This window comes from Tympanuchus pallidicinctus, unplaced genomic scaffold, assembly GCF_026119805.1.
Source record: "Tympanuchus pallidicinctus isolate F22 unplaced genomic scaffold, pur_lepc_1.0 scaffold2, whole genome shotgun sequence".
NCBI lineage: Eukaryota > Metazoa > Chordata > Aves > Galliformes > Phasianidae > Tympanuchus > Tympanuchus pallidicinctus.
In genome coordinates, this window is record NW_026294721.1 from 54,241,116 (window position 1) to 54,263,429 (window position 22,314).

The 22,314-nt window shown below is 39.8% G+C and overlaps 1 protein-coding gene across 5 annotated transcripts in view; it reads right to left on the minus strand.

Moving 5' to 3' along the window:
• Window positions 1-22,054, minus strand: part of CCSER1 (coiled-coil serine rich protein 1) — a 617,512-nt gene extending 595,458 nt beyond the window's left edge. For all 5 annotated transcript variants that reach the window (XM_052681483.1, XM_052681485.1, XM_052681486.1 and 2 more), the window contains exon 1: window positions 21,833-22,054. The gene's annotated coding sequence lies outside the window, so the exon portion shown is untranslated. The remainder of the gene's footprint in view (window positions 1-21,832) is intronic.
• Window positions 22,055-22,314: the final 260 nt, after the last annotated feature.

The following is a 22,314-nucleotide window of genomic DNA, read 5'->3' on the forward strand; positions in this document are numbered from 1 at the left end:
AGAAACAACTCAAAACATAGCAATTCAGTGTCACACATCATGCTATTATTCATATCAACAATTAATAATGTAGTGATCTAAATATAAAGTTCAGAATTTCATCAATGATCAATTCAGATAAACATTGAGATAACATCTTAAGCATCTCCGAACACCATGCCTTGAGACACTAGAACAAGAACTGACTTGCTGCCTGCGAAGGTAATGAACTGGGAATCCAGCTACACCTCCTGAGACTGGTCTTTAAAAAATAAAAAAAAAAAAAACATTTTATTAGCTGCTACAGTCCTATTTCCCTGAACAATTCTGCAATATTAGTCCACATTATCATGTAGAGCACTGCACAGACAAAAATGGCAAGGACTCTAAAGTGGAAAACGTAATTAAACAAAGACGTGTACTCAAAACCAAAAAGTGATTTTTTATTGACAAATGACCTGTGCATACATATTACATCTCTGTGTAGTTACAATTTAAATTCCAACGAGGCGCCGCTAACATGAGCTACTTAACCATTTGGAGCCTCTTGAAGCAGAAGTTTAAATAGACCATCAACACTGAAACTATGCCACCCTATGATAACACACCCCAGCTATTTTTCAAAAACCATTTTTCTGCCACTTATGATGAATCAATACAATATATATATATGTATGATCAACAACTGTAATTCTGTGAGATTTTAGCACATTCATACGTGCTACAAAACAACACCCAACCTGTGTTCCCAGCTCTCATTTCTTGACAGGGTACCACCAAGTACTGTCAGATACCTTGCCCTCTATCAGATTCAAAGGCCACAATCTGAAGTGAATCAGGAAGCATTTGTCCAGTTCTGTTGATTCAAGGTAGAACAAGGTTCAACACCTTCAAACACAAAACTTCTCTCCTGATTTCATCTGCTTTTTTCCTGACACCCTCATTCCTTTCCTCTTCAACTTTCAACTGAGGCCCTATGGAACCACTGGAAGTGCCCTCCTGTTATCCTCCAACAGGATGGGGCAAGACACATAAAGAAAGGTGTGCTCCAACTTGGCAAGCTATAGTGCAAGCAACTATTTAGACAATCTCAGAGGGCTGCCAAAGCCCAGGGCACACATTATAACCATACCTCACCAAATACGGAGGAACACAACATTGAAGCCATGCCCATAATTGGGATCTGGACCTAAGGAAAATCTTTAAAGCCACAACCCTCATTTTGATGTATGAGTTAAAGAAGTGTTGCCAGTGCTCCTGAAACACTCAGGAGGAACATATCTTAATGTGCTTGGTAGCAAGACTGGGATTTAATTAAAGATCTGTGCCAATTCTCCTGCTGACTAATATCAACACTGCTCTATAATCAAAGCGTATTGAGCAACGGTGATAGGCGTGGTGGCAGACTGTAGTTTTTGCTGCTACTATTGTTGGCTTGTTTGGCCATAACTAATCAATCTACTAATGAAATCAATTAACTAGACTAGAAGTTATTTCTCTATAGAAACTCCTAAGTATATACAGTATCTTCCTGTGAGCACAGCTTGACACGAGTAAAAGCTTTCTCTTTCCTCTGGCTTAAGCGTGGGATGAAAAGTATACTGCAAGACTGTCACTGCTTGGTCTGGTGCTGTGACAAGGGAGAAAAGGAACCTCAGATACACATCACACATTCTGTGAAAAAGGCTGGGAGGGAAGGGAAAAGGTAGGGAGATGAGCCTGGACAAAAGAAAAACAGTGGTAGTGAGCTAAGGCAAAAAACTAAGTTTACTAAATATAACAGCAGAATGTGAAATAACACAATTTAATGTGATTGGAATTGAAGCTAATAAATCAAACAAAACAAGAGTTTCTGAAACCAAAGTTCTTACCCTAATGCTGTACGCAAAACATCCAGGGAGCAAAGAGAACAGTCTCGTGACTCCCAGTCAGTTGTATCTTTCCCTCCAAACTGGAAATGAGAAAATGAAATGTTCTGGAAGTTATGGTTCATTCTTCACTTCAGAGACCAAGAGACTGGAAATACTGACAAATCTATGGGACTGCAGCATTAACTCTTTAAGTCCCAGTGCACTACATGATGTTGTGTTGTAGAATACAGAGGAACAACCGTAAAACCATAACAAGGACTTAAAAGGTGCCATCTTTTTCTAATTCAGAATTCAAAGCATTTCTGCTGTCCATATTTAGATGCTGTCATTCATTCACTTAAAAAAGAGCAATTTGCCATGCAACCATTTTGCTATTTCAAATTCCGTCACCTCTGAACTTTGATTTTTATACTTTTGCAAAATGTGGAAATGCTAATTGTATTATAATCATTAAAACCACTTATAGGAAGGTACCTTACAAAATTTAATCGTTTATAGTTTGAGAAATACTAAGAGAATATGACTACATTTACCCTTTTCCAACAGAAACCTCAGTGGGCTTGTAACTACACAGGAGACATAACTCCACTGCATTTGTCAGAGGACAAATTTGCTCAGAAATACGCAGAATGGAATTCTGAAGATAAGAGATGTCAAAAGGGACCAACCATGAAAAAAGGCTGGCATCTCTGACAATACAGGAAATAATTAGGTGTAGCAAAATGCTCTCTCCCTTCCTGGCCTAGATGTTTCCACTATTCCTTTCCCCTGTTTTCACTGCGTGGCTTTTTCAATCTCAGAAAGCAATTAATTAATATTTGTAAAGCGCTTTTGGAAAGGTCAAGCATTGTGTAAGTACTAAATGTTATTGCTATGTTAAAGAAATGGAAAAGGTTTTAAATTAGTTGAAAGTTATATGCTATTAGATTAAATATAATGTTTGTACTCTTGTAGCAGAACAGAAATTTGTTCTCCAATTTTAATCCATCTTACTACAAGCACCATCAGAGGGAAAAAAAAATGCAAAAAGCTAGGAAATGAAGACCAGTGTTTAAGATCACCACCATCACAGAAATCTCAATAGAAACATAATCAAATACAGCACACAACAATTTTAACCAGTTCTTAGCAAATACCTTTACTGTCCTGCATCACAGAAATCACACATGCAAAAGGACAACAGCTTGTGTAAATATTTATATTTCACACTCCATACATGCACAAACACAGTGTAAGCATATTTGATTGATTTTTTGTTCTTCCCTCTGAATCAAAGCAAATGGACATTCACTGTCAGGCTGTCCATCTGACACCGGTGCTGTCATCTTTCCTCTGAAGCCTATCCTGAATCCCAACCAAAGCAGTCCACCTGAAAGAGCTACAGCTACAGAGCTATCATTTGGCCAAAGGAGCATCATTTAAAATCAGCAGTCTTGCTATCATCTTTGACATGCTATCAACTTCCGACCACACTACTTGAACACACAGATCATTACCCTTATCCCAACACCAGAATTCCCCATCCACTGTTGACAAACAGAAAGATGTGAAAAGAAGGTAAGATATCACCATACTTAGATCCAGCAATGGTCTCTGCTCGCAGGTGTGTTCCTCCAGCGGTACGCACACATGGGGCTCCTTAGGTTTGTGTCTTCTATAGCTTGTTTCACATATGCTCAGTCCTTTTTCTATAGCCTTGTAGAAGGGAATGTGGTGAGCAAGGGGGTTACTTCTGTGCTCTCCCCCTTCTAATGAAGACTAACTCTAAAAGCTGAACTAACATTTTATTAGGTATCAGAAAAATAAACAATTGACATTGTTTAGCCAGGGACATCCCAAAGCCAGTAGGCCTTGAGGAAGACATTAAACAGGATGCTTTGAGGATGTTGTCAACTTAGGAAGAAAATTCAAGGTCCATGTATCCGTAGCTGAACCACCTTTGTTATAATAGTAAAAATCATAATCTCTTACACACATCCATATGCCAAAAAGATTCCTGTACAGGTGAAGAACCCTTCCCTGAGCATGTGCAGTAATGGTAGTACAGAGTCAGCAATATTACAATTATATGCAAATTACTAACCGATCACCATGAGAAAGATAGACTGGAAAAGTCACTTACTCTGTAACTTCGGCAAATAAATATAGCATGGACAGTTCTGTCTGGGGTGCTTGATTTGCAGGAAACCACTGAGCACCCAGGCTTGCTCAAACCTGAAACAAATTAGCTCTCCTGAGCTTATGATCACATGACCATTTAATGCACACCAGGCATCAAATTCACTTTTCAGACAACACCTCCCTCACTATTATTTATATCCAGGTGTTAACCCACCTAAGCCAGGCAAATGCAAAACCTCAGACACTCACAGGTGCTCCTGCAGGTAGCTAACATTTCCTTGCCCTGCTGAGTGAGACATTAATTCAGCAAAGTCTCTTAAAGACATGGCGTTGCAGTTGTTGATACAAACCATTCTAGTAATACATTTGCCACAGCTGACTAGGTAGAAACAAGGGCAGTTCTTAGCTCAAAAACCTCAAAAACCCTTTAGTCACCAAAATGCTTACCTAGCCTCTCAGTCAGCAACCAGTGCTTCCACTACAGTCTGCTGCCGTCACCTGGCATCCCAATAGTTTTAGCTGATGCATGAAGAGCAGCCTTGGAGCACATCCTGTACTTGCAATAGGCAATATAACCATGGTTCAGCCTCTTCATGGACTCTGTGTGCTTGTGTTTACTAAACTGCTTTCACTTACATCATATTTCATTCACATCAATTTACACATAGCTTAGTACACATAACGTTATTAATAAAGAAATAAGGGTGGGGGGAGATGGCTTTATGCCTCAAAGTCATTAAAATATTGAATTTCCCACTATATCATTAGCTGTGCATGTCTCCTGAGTATTCAATCATATTTTAAATTACAAGAAATTGCAGACACGGAAACCACATGAAAGAAATGGCTACAATCCAAAAGGAAATAATGTATCATCCAATACTATATAACTCAGTAGTAGTTTAATTACAGCTTGCCTAATTATACCTTATGATACCATGACTTTGTAGCCTAAAAAACAAATCTCATATACACACACAAAACCTACATTAAAAAAGCATTATGTCTGTGCTGTATATAATGAATGTCAGCTAGAAGACCATACCAGCCAAGAACCATGCTGTATGTCCTCCATACAGCCAGTGAAATGCTACCTTGACAATCTGAAGAATCCAGCTGTAGCAAAGTGGGTAACAACACCCAATACGCCTCAATCGACTACAAACTTATTCAGTTTGTTTTCGTCTTCAAATGCTGATGTGTTTGAATATAACTCCTGGCATAAAGATTCCTTCTCATGTTAAAGGGAGAGGTATTGTTGCCAAGTAAGAAAGAAAAGAAATATACACAAGTCCAAAAACTACAGAACATTTTAACACAGAATCACAGTGGATGCAAATGAAAGATATCTGTTTAAATCAGAGATTTTATACTGGGCTGCCTAGACATGGGACTGGTAACACTTACTTGCACTTTCTGTTGGTTTCACATTTGAATGAGGCATTCAGCAATCTCTGAGTCCAAGAAAAGAACACGTTCCCACATTGATGTTAACTTTCAAGAAATGTGTTGACAACGTAGTTTCCTACAAAATTCCAAGTCAGCAATGAATCCCCTATAAAAGTATTAAGCCCATACACTAATACACAGGAAACTATAACTGTTTTCCTCTTTAATCTCCAGATGATGATGGATTTTATTAAACAGATGCCACCCATTTCCCATTTAAGTTAGCTGAAAGAACAAATTAGATGCACGGTTCCATAATGAAAATGTGAATTCAATGTGAAGCTTTGTCTGACAACAGGCTTGTACAGCAAAGCTTAAGCAGAGTTAAGCTGAGGTCTCTGAGGGCTCCTCCTGGCACAGAGTGCTAATGTAAAATAAGGAGTGACTGGAACTGCATGTAGACACAGATGTAAAAGGCAAAAGGCCAGCAGGCAGTAAAGAAAGACGCTTCAGTCGTAACTGGGAAGGGAGTAAGAAACTTGTTTCTGGCTAGCAAAATCCATAATCACACAATTTCTGAGACAGAAATATACTTTATCTTTTTCATTAGTCATTTCTTTAAAGAAAACAAGACTAAGCATATTCATACTCAGCAGAACTGCAACCAAGTTATGCCGGCAATACTAAGCTACCATGAAAGCTCTGAAGACAGGCTAACCATTTCAGACACCTGAGGACTACCTGTGGATGGTACAAGGCAAATGGGAGACCTCCATCTGATCCATCACCTGGAGCAGAAACAGAACTGCTGCTTCAGCAAGAAACACAGACTTGGCTGCTGAATACATCCCCTTGAACAGAAGATGGCAGGCAACAAAGGCATCACTTTTGCAGTGGCATGGGGGATGACATACGCTGCCAGGAAATTAAAGAACTACTTTCCTGGATCCTTCTTCTTACTCCAAAATACTGGAGCCATTCTCATCCTTATGCCACATCAAAATCAGTGCCTCCTAACAGATTCTAATTCAAATTTAATCAAATACACGGGCTTAGAGAAAATAGTCTTCTATAAAAAAAAAAACTGTATCCGTATTATTATTATTATTATTATTTTTTAAGTCCCATGGAAACTAATTAAGCATTAACCTCTCTTCAAAAGCCTTCTTATTAAGTCTGCCCTAATGTGCAAGAAGATGAAGATGGAAGAGACTAAATCATTTTCCTACTCCAGACAGTAAGAAATAAACCAAAAACTAAAAATAAATATGGAGAGAGTAACCAGTAGCCAATAAGAACAGTGATAAGATCTTTGGCATTAAAAATACTGTATTTTTATACAGAAGACATCTGGGCTGAGTGCTCCTTTAAAGCAACTCTTTTTTTAAATCCATTCAAGCCAGAGTTTTGAAGTAAAACCTACTCTGTGACAGTGTGTATCCTTAGAGTAACTCTTCTCAGATTTCATTGACAGAACACTTCAGACCTCCCATATAACAGCGTATACAACTTAGGTCCTTTGTATTCAGATTCCAGATGTTCTAAAATATATTTTTTTTCTATTTACAGGTACTAAACTGTAATTTTATCTATTCAATCTGTTATCTATTTCAATTCAATCTATTATCTATTTCAAAAAGTTCTCTAATCCACTTTTGTCCTATTTCTATCTACAACATGATGTCACATTTTACCATGCAAGACACTCAACTGATTCATTCCACAAGCAGTTTCAAATGTAATAAATACATAAGGAAAAACATCTGTATTTCAGCTCAGTAATGCACTGTGCAGAGATATATAGTAGTCTCACTCCCTGAATACAATGGGGATTGCCTACCCACCACTTTAGTAAGTCACTGTTTTTCAAACGCAGTTGAAAGATGACCTAAATTTATGCTTCCCAACATACAGCTTATTAAAATGAATCCTGTACAAATTAACTAATCTTACTATGCAGTTCAGATCATTCTTTGAAATTGATTTCCTCTTTTTATGTATAAACTTGTGGTTCATCTAGAATGTGAGATTTTAAGATTTGATTTAGGGAAGCGATACTAGCTAGCATCATGGCCACAGCACTTAAAATGCAGCTATCCACTAAGGGATTAACTCTGACTGACACACACACACACACACACACACACACACACACACACTATGTAAGAGAAAGAAGCATGATCAGATTTAAAACAAATGCTTCACAGAGAGGATTTTTTTTCCTTCCTACAAAGAGTTCAGAGGCTAAAATATCATTACCTATGAGAAATCAAATGTTAATCTGAAGTCACATTGTAAATTTGAAATTAACTCAGCTGCCAAGAAATCATTGCCGTCATTTGATATACAGAAAACAAGATCTCCCTTGTTTGCCATGTGGGACAGTGGATTATCAAGGTTCGAAAAACAAAAAGAAGATCAGCAGGATTGCCTTAGCTCACAGAATAAGATTGTCAGCTAGTGTAATTTGCACTATATCTTGGGTGCTGCATACATGACTAGCTCTCACAGAGACTTCCAAGTTCTTAATTTCCACAATTCTACGCACTTGAAAAACCAGGAAACTTTGCCAATTAAGAACTTTGATCTCATCGTTCTGAAAATGCAGCTAGCTTACGATTTGCAAACAGGCAACGTTACATTTAGAAAGAACATCGGGCATATACCTCTCCCCAAAAAAACATCCTTTCAGTCTCCTAACATTTTCATGCCAGAAATTCTACACATTTGGTAACACCGTCGTGTATTCTCTTCCACAAACCTATTCCCTTGAAAACATACAGACTTGTAAGCTTCTCCATACACTTGAGCACAAAGCTCCAAGTTTGCCTACCCACTGTACTCATATTTTGAAATATTTTGTATCAAAACCAGCTAAATCAATTGAAGTTGATCAACTTATGTAATTTATTTAAACATACAAACCTCCTTACCATTATCCTATTTTATTATCTTTTAGACCTAGAGAACACAAACATTAACAAGGTAAAAAATCTTCTAAACCAAATAGCTTGAAAGTTGATAATCGCACTTCCTGAGAGCATCTACTCTGTTCACTGAGTTGTGAGAACAATTCAGATTAAATTATGTTTTCTCTTTTAAACTCATACAATTACTTTAATAGATTTCTAGCATGAAATTTAAATTCCTTTAGGTATCTGTGTCTTCTTCTGTGTAACCAAGTAGCGACATCACCAATTACATGCTACTACTTCGTTTAAAAACCTAAGGGCAGGAAAAAAACAAACAAACAAACAAACAAACAAACAAACAAACAAACAAAAAAACCAGCATACCTGAACCTTGTATCATGAACCAAAATTTACTAAGAAAAGAACAAGGAACCAAGAGTAACTGAAATGGTGTTTCAAAAAAGTACTTAACATTTTGAAAATATTTTCAGTATTTAAATACATTTTTCATTTGTACTAAAAAATGCAGAGATTGATTCTCAGATATTGCATCTGTAGGTTACGATCTTGATCTCCATCATTTGACCAGTCTGTGCTTCCCAGGGAAAAGCGCTGAAACCACAGTAACAGCCTGAATTACTTAGAGATTTAGGGAGAGATTAACCCAGCTTTCCAGTAACAGAAGTATTTTCTCAAAAGCTCACAGAGGTCATGACTAGCTTGAATGACATACTGTTTATTACATTCAGGACAGTGACAAAATGCAAGTTAGATAAACAAGGTAATTCAGCACAGCAAAAACAGTGTTGTGAATTCCATACCTCACTCAGCTCTTCAAAATACAACAGCCTGTTTCTCCACAGCAATCACAAGCAATCATATTCCTTTCAACTACAGTAGCTCATACACACCGTAAAGTAGGCCAGGAGTTGCCAGAAAGCCCTTGTCTTGATGAAAGCATATGCCAGCCCTCTTCCTGCAGCTTCACATCCAACAAGATCTCCGCAGCACACAGGAACAGTAAAATGTCAGACAAGGATGAAGGATGAACACAATCCAGAAAGTTAGCTGAAGGGTATAATCATTTGTGTGATACTGACTCGGAGAAACAGAAAGCAAACAGGGTAAAAACCTCAAGGATGGACAGAGCAGAAAGCACATCCTTCCACTTACTACTATTTTTACAGTGGACCTGAGTGACTTGTTGTTTGTGAAAACTTCACTGTGCAAGGTGTAATTTCATATGCAGTATAGAAAGAAGGTCCCAAATCCAAAGCTAGATATATATATGTATATATACACACGCACACACTTATATGTATATTCCATATGAACATTAAGAACCCAAAAGACAGACAAGGTAAAAATCGCATTGAAAGTTACAACACACTAGGGAGCCTTTCAAGCTGCTCACAATATCATCCTTACAGCAATTGAAGGGTAAGCACCAGGAGAGATGGTAGAAACTTTTAAAGCCTACTGGTGGCGTTTTATTTTTCCTTTCGTAATCAGATGTAGATATAGAGATTAGCATAACATAATAAACAGTGAAATTCATCTCTGTTTGTATTTATTCCTTGACAAATAAGCAAATACGAAATATACTCTGTTTCACATCTAACCAGAATGATTCCAGTTTCCACCAAATCTGTTTTCTCCAGTAAACAGCACACAGCAGGAAAATCCCAAGAGTGTTAAATACATGTTTGGAGAGCACACCTCCATAGGTACTCAACTGATTATGAAAACTAGATACACAGCAAAACATTCCTTACAAAAATCTTCACAGATTGATACAACAGACTAGGACCTGGTACTCGTTGTAGAGAAATCATGTGTTCATCTGAAGGGGACATTAAATACATTAATACATTAATCACCTAATGGCAACAATCTATTTAACCAAAAAAAAAAAAAAAAAAAGTCATGGCAAAGTAGCTTTTGAAATAATGAAAAATAATGCAATGTAGGAGGGCTGCTCCAAAAGAAATGCTTCCTACTTTATTATGGTCATCCATGATGTCAGCGGTGGATGTTGATGGTATGGCAGTAGAAACTGAATCTTCCCACCAATATTTGGCTACATTTTGTTGCTGTGTGACATATGGCAGCAAAGGGGCAGTCTGACAAAATGACAATCTGATGCTGAACTGCAGAATGAAGCAAAGCTGTGTCATTTCATTCCTAAGTGCGGAAAACGTGGCACTCATTGCAATTCACCAACACTTGATGAACATTTATGGAGATCAAACAGCGGATGGGAGCACAATGAGCTGGTGGATAGTTGGGTTCAGTAGTGGCAACAAAAACACGAAAGACAAGCTACATTCTGGATGGCCATGTAGTCTTTTATGAGTGCAGCTTGCAGACTCTTGTGCATTTTTGATAGCAACTACTAAGTGGTGGTGACTATGTTGAAAAATAGTGTTCTGTAGATGAGAATTTGTTTGATCTAGTAGTGTTATTGTTCTCATTATAGCTGTTTTAATTTGAAATGAACAGGATGCATGACCTTCAGAACAACCTACTTTTATTGAACCTATACATACCGCTAGTGACAGGTGTCTTTTCCTCAGTACCATGAATGGATGCAAAATATGATTCCTGCATTTGCACTGACTTCAAGTACAGATTGTAGGACAGTGAATAAAGAGAATTACATTTTTTGCACAATAGCTTTTGACTTGGGAATCCCCCCCCAAAAAAAAACCATCTAAGCAGCATATTCTGCTTAATTTACTTTGATATGTGAAGATTAACTCTAGGGAAATAAAAATAAGGCATTCAAGGATTCTTTTCACCACCTCTGTAATTGTTTCTATTGTCATAGATTTATTAAATCCCTCTAGTAAATCTCTAAGTATTATAGATTTGTGGCATTCAAGATAATAAAAAGCCCTTGAAACACAGCTTTCCTGCATTATTATTATTCATAATTGATAAATTACAAAAGGGCTAATACATACATACAGCAACCCGAGTACAACTAGCACTAACTGAAGCACAACTAACATGAACAAATGCAAAACTATCACAGTTTCAAGGCAAGAATTCCAGGTTAGAAAGGATGCTTCACCTTGGAGTCAACCCTGTTGTCCCCAGCATACCACTATATCTCAGCTGAAATTTTTTTCCCAACAAACAGGTGCATTTCCTGCACGCAAGCTCAGCACATGGTTTCACTGGAATGCAGTAATATAAACCTGTCTAGCAGACCAAACCAAGCTCATTTTAAGCTCTTGAATAAACACTACACAGCAGTCTGTCCAACCTGTTTTTGAAGTAAATAACAACATGAGTAAGTTTTTGCTTTTGCTACTTGTGCCAAGCACTCATATCTTATTATTTTTCACAGTTCAGGAAAAACATCTTTTGTATGCTTATTCTCTACGTAGTTCTTCAACATCAATTGTGATCAGCTACAGATAAGAAACATTATGTGCTTTCTGAATGTTAGTACTAAAGTACTGAAACTTATGCTTCCATACATAATAAGTTTCCCCTGTCACTTTAACTTTACTTTACTTTACTTTATTTTTAAGCTTATTCTCTACTAGAGCAACAAATCACTGAAAAACATTGGTAGGATTGCACACTTTGGTTTATTTGGATCTTGTCTTAGTTATTAATTGCTCAGTGTTGTGCTGTCACATAGGAAAACACATGCCTCTATCTGAAGCTTCTCTACTTCCTACACCTTTTTAACCTAGAAGAATCAAAGAGATGCTCACCATTAATGTGATTCACTACAGTTTCCCATCTTTAACTGGTACCTGTAACAGGCAACTTTCATCCAGATTACAAACCTCAGCAGCAGCATTTGTCTGAGCTTTCCTCATCCTTTTCCAACACACAATGCACAGAAGTCAAACCTGGCCTTCTTTGACTCTGATGACAGATTCACTGCCTGTCAATGAAAACAAACTTAATACAGCGCCCATTACCCTTCAGTCAAAAGCTGAGTTGAACAAAAACTCCATACCTGCAACATCCTTCCTAGACGACTTCAGTTAGTTAAGTATTAAAAACAAAATCAAGCCTTCAGGTGGTGCAAACAAAACTAGTATATGGGCCGAACAAATCAATTCTCAGGAGCCAAGCATCAGTCCAACACTCTGAATGAGTGCTCCACCCCCAACTTTTGGAAAAGGTCATAGAAAAATAACCTAGGGGGAAGGAGGAAGATCATCAAAAAGTAAATTAAAAAAGATTAAGAAAGCCTCTCAGGCTTTTTTTCTCACATATCATTATGAATACCAGATCTAACAAGGTTTAGTTTCCAATAGGTTCGTATACTGTGGTTAGCTCATTTCAATGTAAGAAGCTCCCAGCAGCCAGGACATGTACAAGAATCCTCTTCTTGGTCAACTCTTTGATACTAAACAAAGAATGAGCTTAACAGGCAGCTCCTCTCTCAACCAGAGATCTCACAACAGCTTCTTCCTTCCCTCAAATTTCATAATGCTTACTAAAGCTTTAACTAAGGTTTGAGACTTCTTTCATGCTTCTTTCACCAAATCTTTGCAAGCTTCATGCTCTACTTCTGGGACAGAGAACAAGTTTCAAGAGGAATGGAGGAGAACCAACAATATATCACTGCTAAAAACACTGCAGTTCATAAGCTGACACGTTGTCAGCCTGTTCCGTCTCTCACTCAGCATTGGCAGTTACTGCTCAGCACAGTACAAGGCCAAACGGGAGGTATGGGCAATAGTGCGTTTGGCTCCACCAAAGGAAGCAGTACTGTGACACTAGCTGAGGATCTGGTCCCACAAGCACTTGCAAACAGCTCTTAATTTCTTCATTGTTTATTACCTTTAAAACATCTACGTACATTTCATATATTTAATAAATTTAAAAAAATGCAAACCAGTAGTAAGAACCCCACACAAGCAACAGAAGAGTTCAAACTCTGGTTTTTCTGTTACTGGTTTTTTTTTTAGTTGTTGTTTTATTTTTGATGATGATATTATTTGGTGAAGCATCATTTTCACTGTCATTTCAAGCCCACTTAAATCCTCAAAGCAGTTCTTTAGTTCTCATGCCTCTCTCAAGCTGTTCTGTGTCATGTCACATCTTGTTTTATTTGAACTATACAAACTCTTTAGGACAAGGACTTAGTCTATATTTAGAAAACATTGCATCAAGATATAGTGCTGCATAAGTGTGTTACCATTTCTCGGGTTTTCAGCTTCAGCGTTTTGTAAGCTACATGTATTGACCCAGTCAAAGGCAAACTATAGGGGAAGAAAATAAATCATAAACCTGAATACAGAAATGCTTCCTTTTTTTCCTCCCTTCGTCTATTTTCAAAGGATGTAGAACCATAGTAGAACAATTTCACTGTAGGTTCTTAACCAAATGAAAACGTATAGAAGTGGGTACACTAAAGTTTTTCACAACATTTTCCAGTAGTAAGTACTTGCTTACCTTCTTCAATAAATAGAATCACCCTGAGGCCATTTTTAACCGTGGCTGTAATGTGAGCAGTGCTAATACACAGCTTTCAGAAGCATGCTGCACATAACACATTAAACTACCTCAAAACAGAGTAAGTAGTATTTTTTTCATTTTATTATCTTTTCCACTCCTCAGTTATTAGAGAACCGGGAGTGGATTTTAAAAGCTGAACGTATTTTTGGATTTTACTGCAGCGAAGGAAGTAAATGACAACTAGAACAGAGCCTGCCTTACAACTGAAAGCAATGCTTACTTTCTACCTTCCACAGATACTTATATTATATGCAAATATACATTTCAATGTGCTATTTACCCACAAAATTGATCCCTAAGGTGCCTATAGTATAACAATGATCCCTCCCAGCCAAGTAATAGATGTGTTAGCTATAAACTTCATTCAAGTTCTATTAATGCCATAGTCTACATCATCTGTTAACACTACTAATTTGAAACTGCTGTAGGCATAAATGATCTTTGTCTCTTGACAAAAAAGCTTCAGATTCATTATCAAGATATCAGGCTTTATCTCATAGGGCAACTTCTTTCATAGCCTTAGCTCAACAAACTCTAAACAAACCAAGTTCAGAGTAACTTCTCCGTATATTATTACACATATGTGTAGCAGAGCTGCAGATCTAACAGTCTAGAACAGCCCTGTTGCTTCTGGTTCCCATTTCTGCCTGTTAGAAGTTTAATCTAAAACAAAACCTACCTTTAACAGACAGAACTCCCAATTTGCATATTCCCATCTTAATGAGAGACATGAGTCAGTAGTGGTATAAAATTCACAGAGGCTGTGGCAAAGACAGTCAGCCACCAGAAACCCATTTGACCAAGATCAGGATGTTAATATGAGGGCTTAAGAAAGGATAGAGATTACTTTGCAGCTAATGTGACTAATCCCTAAATTTCTTCTGGCAACCTCTTTGTTGAAGGGTAGAACAAAGAGTCAGGAGAACAGAACAGCTGATTTTACTTTCATTCCCCAACAACTCTCCTCTGCCTTTTTTTATTTCTCCCATCTCAGCAGATGCCCAAGAGTCTACCAGCTATGAAACAGATTAGCAGATAAAAAGAAGTCATTTGTAGTGTCAGCTCCTAACAGTTGACAAACTTACTCATCTGTGTTCCTTTTATTTCCTCCCCATGTACTCCATATGCATCCTTTCCACAACTCTGAACTTGATTTTGAGATACGGCTTTTCCAAACCTCATATGCTTCCTACTGCTTTCCTATATTTTGCCTCTGAATATTTAAAATTGAGGCAAGCATTTTAACATCTTTGGTATTTTTAAACTCTGCTCTAGTTGAGTTTTGTCAAAACTATAAATATCTTGTTTCCCACTTGGCATTGCACCTTAGTATAATTGCCATTAGTACAGGCTAGGTGCCTCTAGGTACCGATCAGTTTATTTTCAGACACACTGAACTTAATTCATGTCACTTGCATTTGCAGTGCTTCAGACATTCTGAAATTCCTTTTTCTATTATTCAAGACTTTCAAAACATCATAAGAAATATTGAGATAGCTTTATTTTTAGTGACACTAAGAATTCAATAATGAGACAAAAGAGAAAACCGAGACAGAAAGTCACATGCTTAGTAACTTCTGGAAAAATTCAATTAAAAAAAAAAATTGCATACAAAGTAAACTACAGCGATTATAAAATATTATTTAAGGTTATAATCAAGATCTCATTAAAATCAGTAGCAGTTTAACCATTGCCTTACAGAGATCAACTTTTCCAAAGGAGCTTATGGCCGATACATAAAAATTGGATTGGAAACAGTAACAAATCAGGATTCTTCAGTCTTTTATCCACAGTATGGTGACTGCACCTACACCTGTAAGACACTGGATAATTCACACAAGACAAAACCACATTATTTTGTGGAGCCTGCAAAACTTTGCAAACAGCATTCCATACGCCACATCTACTTTCGCATTGGAAAGTGGCAAAACTAAAAGCAAATAGAAAGTATCTATCCACATAAGGTTCCTTAGCAGTTCCTTAATCTCTAAGAGAAGGAATGTACACAGAGCAATTAGTATGCCTTCCTACAGTGTCTCTGAAAGACAATCATAGAATCACAGAATGACGTGGGTTGGATGGGATCCAGAGATCACCTAGTTCTGATCCCTTGCCATGGGCAGAGTTGCCAACCACTAGATCAGATTGCCCAGGAACCCATCAAGCCTGGCCTCGAACTCTTCCAGGGATGGGATATCCACAGCCTGTCTGGATGGCCAGTGACATCACCACACACTAAGTGAAGAATTCCTTCACAGGATCTAATCTAAACCTTCCTTCTTTCAGTTTAAACCAATTTCTCCTTGTCCTATCACTATCTATCTACCTGCATAAAGAAATTGGTTCATGTAGTGAACGATTTCAGTGTGGTCTCTCCAGAGTCTTCTCTTCCCCAAGCTAAAGAACACCAACTCCCTCTATCTTTCTTCAAAAGATAAGTGCTCTAGCCCATTGACCTCCTCTGAGCCTGCTCCAAAAGCTTCGCATCCTTTCTGTACTGGGAGCTCCAGGCCTGGATGCAGTGCTCTAGATGGGGTCTCACAAGGGCAGAGTAGAAGAGGACGATCATCTCCCTCTCCCTGCTGGCCACCCCTCTTTTGATGCAGACCAGGATATTTTTGGCCTTCTGGGCTGCAAGAAACTGCTGGCTCATGTCCAGCTTGTCATCCGTCAGGATCTCCAAGTCCTTCCCAGCAGGGTAAATGTGCTTTCACATATTAATGTTGTGTGGTATGTTTTGGGTTTGTTTGTTTGTTTAATGTAGTCATGTAACAAGAGATTACACCACAATATCCACATTTCTACGTATATAGGAAAACTACCATGTGTGTTATGTGAAGTCAGTCCATAAATGCTATTTCCCACACATGCTGAGTGCCTCAATAAACGTGAGATTTTCATATCAAGAATTACTACAAAATTAACATGCATCGATATATATCCAATAATGTCTGTGGCTAGTTTATCATTTTAAGCACAACAGACATCGTGAATTTGGCTGAGAGTATTATCTGCTCTCAAGGTATTTTGGGAGGTCTGTAAAACTGGAAGAACCTGCAACAACAGAAAGCATCACATTGCTCTAAGTAAGTATGTAGAAAGCCACATCATTTTCTGAACTGGCATTTTCTACCAGTCAATTCCCTTCAGCAATATGAAGAGAAAATTATTAATATATTAGTGGAAGAACTTGCTTACTGAAGCAGTATATTAATGCTTCTGAATACTGCAAATTAAATTAACTTGTTATCACTTACATTGTTACAGTACACACACTTAATTCCTGCACAAATTTAAAAAATTAATTTTTTTCTTGTACAGACTAAGGTAACAAGTATGCTGGCAATTAATAAAAAAATGATAAACAATCTTAGTTTTTGCAGGGCAGTTATTCTACTATTCACATCAGAACAAACCCCACAGCAGAATATCTTAGAACGGCTTGGGTTGGAAGGGACCTTGAGATTATCCCTTTTCTGTCCCTCTAACACTGGTGTATCAGTGTTTTTTCACTATAAAATTTGAAAAGATCACATCAAGAAGGCATATCATGAAGGAGGAGCAGAAAAGCAGCCAAAAGAACAAGAGTAAAAGAAGCCACACCAGAAAAGAACACCAAAGCTAAAAACACATGGGAGCCAATATATTCTCTGGCGCAATTATTTGTACTATAAAAATTTAGAGGCCAAAAGCTTGCTTTTTTTTTTTCTTCCAGTCTGTCACAGCCGGTTAACCTCACTGGAAGACAGCAGTGACCCTCAGAAGCATTCCTGAGTGCCGAATCTCAAATTCCTGATATGCTAGAACATTATAAAAAATTAAGTGGCATATCCTTAAATAATGTAAAATGTCATTACATTCTAGGAGTGATTGAACTACTTTCTCTCACGCTCAGCAACAAACCAAAATGCTGGAAAAGCTTTTACTCCTAGAGAGAAGTAGTTAACTGGTAGTAAAGAAACTTCAAGGAAAAAAAGCTGCACGATTTATACTGAAGTCCTGCTACCACACCTGCAGGCAGTTTCCACACGTACAGATTATCAAAAAACAACCATACTAATACATTAAGTTGGTAAGACAAAAGTAAAACATTACTGATACAGAAATATCATCATTCCAATCTTTTATTACCTGCCAATAGTGCAATCAAGGTCTTCTTTTTTTAAACAGTTGTTTTTATGAAGATATACAGAATGTGTACAAGTGACAACAATGTACATTCCTGCTTTTTTTTGTTGTTTTGTTTGTTGGTTATGTGTGCTTTTTTCCCCCCCTTGACAATTACTGCCCGCCCATGGTTTCCTTTTGCTTATACTACCCTTCTGTAAATTATCCTTAGCATAAAATAACAATCCCTCATAGGACAGATCGTATTTCAGACAGAAACAGTCACCTCTGCAGGAAACATTAACATTTTGTTGCTACACAATGAAAAACCATACTATGTATCTCCGTCACAGAGCTGCAGTTCACACCATCTAAGTGGTAACACTCCGCCATGCAGAAGACAAAAAGCAGTAAATAACAATAACCAGACAGTTAAGTAGCGAACAGCTGCATGGGCTTTCAGTACAACTGCATGTAAAATAGATGGCTGCTCCTCCCCAAAGTTACAGGCTCCTGCTGAAGCATAAGGATACGCACAAAATGTTACAGGTACAAGCCATGCCATGCATTTTAAGTGCTTACAGGAGCTGTATTCTACACAGCATCCCACACAGCCAACAAATGCAATAGCTAAAGCCTAACACTCAAGTGTATGTACTTCATTTAACAAGGTAACACTGCCTACTGTCATTACAGAAAGTGGCCAAAAAAAAAAAAAATAATAAAGATAATGAGAGAGCAACCCAATGAAGCTGCAAAAACATTTTTTCAGGAAGCATGCATATGTAGCAGCAAGTAGACCCTGGTTTGTTTCTTTATTCCCCCCCCCACCCTCCAGTTTCAGCAAAACTACTTACACTGTGGAAGACCTGGGGCACTGAATCCTCTAACAAGCATTAACTTCTGCATGATAGAGAATGCAGCTCAGCTCCTGCCCCTAACGAGCTGATGCTTATTCTAAAAATAAAGTATGCACTGCCTATTAATTTGACTTGAAGTCCATGAAGTTCCTTTTCCGTGAATATTTGCACCGATAGAAAAACACCAGTTCATCCAGTGCTTCACCTGTTTCAATCTACCACTAATTAAAACCACATGGAAATGCCATGTTCTGAGAACATGGTATTTTTTATGATTTCCAAAATCTACCATTAAGATTATTTTCACAACATGTTTTTCTCATAACCCCACATGAAAACCATATATAGACTGCATGCAGTTTCGACCTTCCATCTACTCCAGACAGGCTCATCCAACAAAGCCATGGTGTCTTCCATGAACCTTCATGGAACCTGATAGACAACTTTCCATGAATCTTCATGGAAGAGCAGGAATTAGGCCAGATGGAGAAGACATCTCTCTTGTAATTTAGAAAACAATTCATCTAGCAACCAAAACCACTCCCAAATGTATTTTAAAGTTGTTTACTGTCCAGTCATTTACTAGAAATATTTGAGGCATTAGGTTTGAATCAGGAGAAACGTTAAGTGTATGCATGCAGCGTAAGCAGCACAACTGCGCTTTTGTGCAACCACACACTGAGACACAGATACAAAATTTCACCTTGTCAGCATTTTAAATGACTCACAAACTTAAGTACTGAATGCTTTCTCTCCACATGACCCAGACATGGTGCACACCCACCTATTGTCTCAGGTCATCTTGTATGACTCCAGGTCCATCTCTCTGCTCAGGCCCACACCTAGCTCTCCCAAAGAGAGCATGAGCTGATGTACAAAACTATTCCAAAAAGTCCCACAAGACACGCAGCCAAGGACTGCATTCTATAGTCTGACAAAACACTTTCCTACTCAACTAAATCATCCCAATGAGCAGCCTGAGAAACTGCTGCAAAAATTCAGCATCTAAAAGAAAATGGATCTGCCCCCATTAGTAAGAAAACTAAGCTCAGCTCTTGTCAGCAACCTTTCCCAGCGGGCTGGGTGAAGTTTCTATTTGTATCTGCTTCTTTCTAAGAATGAAAAGCAAATAAATAAATAAATGACACAACCACACCACCACCAACACCACAGCATTCTTTTCAGAAAACAAACAAAAACTGAACTACAAGGCAAACACAAACAGCATAAATTGACGCTTGTTCTACTTCTTTCTGTTTCCAAATACTGAGCTACTGAAGTTCAGACAGTCTTCGGAAGAGCAGAGGATCTGCTTGCCTGCTATGTTCTTCAGCAGTTCTATAGACTTATTTAAGTACAAAGCAATCCAGAAGCTGGAAACGCATGTTAAGATGACAAGCCAAAACACTACAGATACCATTGTACCCTTAACTTCAGTGGATAAATAAACTCCAAGCAGAAAACTTCCCTTGTTGTTGGCACAACACACTTCAACATAGTCTGGACAGCCACACTACCTTCTCCAGAGTTGTTCTCTGCTTGGTTTACCACAGAAGATCAGCAACCTCAGAGCGAAAAGTCAACTTCACGTCCCCTAGAGGGCTTTCTAAAGCTAAACCTCTGGGCAATTTCAGGACTGAGTTAGCCTTTTGCGTTCCATCTCTGAGACAGCATTCTTGAAATACACCTTTTTTTTGTTGTTGTTTTTTTTTTTACTGTTTCTGCAATAATACAGTTCTATGGTAGCCTCAGAAATCGAGGGTAAAACAAGCCCCAAGAGACAATCACCAATGCAAAAAAGGTTCTTACATTATTATTACTTCTAGCTAGAGAAATACAAATCCTGTTGTCCTTTTATACTAATTGCATTTGTATTACACACATACATCGAGCAGCTATACACAAGTCTTCCTAAATGATTAGGTGCAATGTCTTACGATCTCAGCTTTTCTAGCTCATTAATATTTCACTTTTATATATTCCTCAGCTGCTTTTACAACATGTTCCCTTCTCTGCCTCTTAAGTGTGAGCACGGAGAGTTGTTTGAAGTAGCTCATAGACCTCGCCTCACATCCCCACCTCCGTGCCCCCCGAGAGTTCAACACTTCAAGTGCAATACATACCAGAGAGAAAAAACACATCTGGCACAGAAAAGGATAAGAAGAGATGTTGAGTCTCCCTTCAAGTTGCATTCAACTATAAAGGTGGGCAATCAGAAAATAAAGCAGACTACAATCTTATGCTGAGACGTTTACTGTCATCAGCCTCAAAGACAAGAGGGAGACGCGCAGCTCAGAGGGCTCTCTTCTCTGTGGAAAAACAGACCCACCCTGTTCCTCAGAAAGAATACTTGCCGCAACTTTCTCTGCCTTGCAGAAACGTGAAAGGTCACCTCCTTCACCCAGGAGAAACCATGCAGCATTCAGCCAGAGGAAGCTCGGGATTTCCACAAACCCGGTCCATAATAGGCAGCAGCACCACCACCATCTGCTCCACCTTCTGAACGTGCCATGTGCTTTTGGAAAACACAGGCAGAGCCCTCGGCTCTTGCCCCCAACCCAGCCCTGCGCCAAAGCCGCCCACGTTTCTGAAAGCACTTCTCTTCCTACCATCCCCACGGGTTCATCTCACGTCCCTTCGTAAATAACAATAAATAAACAGCAAGACGCAACGCCCGAAAGGAACGAGAAAAGGACCCGCTGTCCCCGCTGACCCGCAGCCATGCCGCCGGCCCCTCCCGTGGACACCTGCGGGCGCTGAGCCCCGTCCGCCCCACCACAAAGCTGTTCGCACCGTTGCCTGCCCCCTCTCCGCCGCCCTCGTTAATCCCCAGCGCTCCCGGGGCTCGGCGCGGGGCTGCTGCAGCGCCGATCCTCCCTCCGGCTGGGAGCCGCCCCGGCAGCGGGGAAGGACGACGGACTCGGCACGGAGGCGCGGGTGGGCCGCCCCGGGGCGATACCCTCCGCATCACCTCCGCACCTGGCACAGCGGGGCGCCCCCCCCCCGCGCGCACCCGCCCGCCTCCCCAGCCTCGCGCTGCTCCCCGGAGCACCCCGCGGCCTGCGATGCCGCCCGGGGAAGGACCAGGGACGCGTTATACCTGGCCGGGCTTCTCCGGCAACCGGCAGTGGTTGGGGACCCCCGCTGCGGTGCTGCGATGCTGCTGTGCCGCGGCCGCCACCACCTCTCCGCCCGCGCGCCGCGGATCTCCGGGCGGCTTCCTGCGTCCCCTCCCGACTGGGGGATGAATAATCCGGCCGGGGTCAGGCAGTCACGCTGCGGCTGCGGGCTGCGTGTGCGGAGCGGCGGCGTGTGGGCAGAGAGCGAGCGGGCGGGGGCGGGCCGGGGCGGTGCTTCCGCGTGTGTACCGGCGCGGGGCGGTGCGCGGGCGCTGGGTGGCGGCTGTCCACGCGCGTGGCGTGGGCGTGTGGGCACCGCGTCCCTGCGTGCCTCCCGCAGCTTGCAGCGCCAAGCGGGGAAAGCCCGAGCCCTCCCCCCAGTCTCAGTTCGGCCCTGCCCCGGTGTACTGATGCTCACCATCTGCTCGAGGGTTTATTTTTTTCTGCTGCACGCCAGTCTGAT